We start from the raw sequence: 1161 nt of genomic DNA, 5'->3' as shown, positions 1-1161 counted from the left end.
AGGCCCATCATTCTGGGACATGCTTTGATTTATTTCGCCATAGTTACTCTTTGTTTTCCTTTGTACTTTGCACTCTACAAGTAAAATGAATAAAAAATAGGCATTATTTTGATATTGTTTTAGTACAGTGACACTAGTATATTTGTTGTTGTTTCCAGGCAACACTGCATGCTGATTTAACGTCTTTCCTTAATCTCCACCCCATTGCTCACACACAGCCAGTATCCCAGTTTGTGGTCAATGAGCTCCTCCTCACTCACCCCAGTCTCCTAGTCCAGTGGAATGTCCAACAGCTTGGGCTCTCAGTTCCTGCGTGTCATGCCCGGCTCGTCCGCTCCTCCTGTGTGCCACGCCCCCTGATTACCCACGTGTTTTCTCCCGATTTGTACCCAGCTGTATCTAGTTAATTTGCTCAGTCCTGTGTATTTCAGTCCGTGTCTTACCTGAGTCCAGTGTCTGTCATTGATGTTTGTATGCGTGAGATGTTTCCCCGTCCGCGCTTCCTAATTAAACTCCCGTTTTTGCCTGTCCGCTTGCTCCTTGCACGCCTTGCCCGCACGATCGCCTGCCTGCTTGTACCCGATCGTGACACTGCGCAGCTCTACAACTCATTACCCAGGGCTCTCGCACCCGGCCACAGTGCCCCTCTCAGGCTCCCCGCTGTATGACAGCACTGCCCCATCGGAAGTTCATGAAGCCTCACAGTACGACGCCTCTCCCCACGCGCGCTTAGCCACCACCGGGACTCCCATCACTCCTCCTTCCCTGTAGGGCGGCGCACTTCCATTATTATTACAGTTTCTACTGTCACTCTGTTGCTTTTCCTGGTGCTGGACTTTTGACAGATAAATACATTATTTGTTGCATTCAGTGACAAAAGATTGGTCTGTTTAACACCCTCAGTCTCCACCCTATGAGCCCCTTGTTGGCGGCAGAATCAGGAAGATGTCGGAGAAAGCAGAGGTAAAGTGAATAGTCACCTCGACAATAATGTGGAAACCGCTAATGGTGATCATGCCTGTGTGGGTGAAATGGATCACCACAGTATAAGCGGATGATGATTATAGACGATTTTTCCCTTTTTCTTTATGTCTGTTTACCATCTAATAGGCATTTTTTTTCTTTGGGATGCGTCTAGGTCAGATACGACCAAAATATTTT

Source organism: Brienomyrus brachyistius, unplaced genomic scaffold (genome assembly GCF_023856365.1).
Source record: "Brienomyrus brachyistius isolate T26 unplaced genomic scaffold, BBRACH_0.4 scaffold181, whole genome shotgun sequence".
Lineage (NCBI taxonomy): Eukaryota > Metazoa > Chordata > Actinopteri > Osteoglossiformes > Mormyridae > Brienomyrus > Brienomyrus brachyistius.
The sequence above is the reverse complement of the archived record's forward strand: the minus strand, read 5'-3'. Positions refer to the sequence as shown.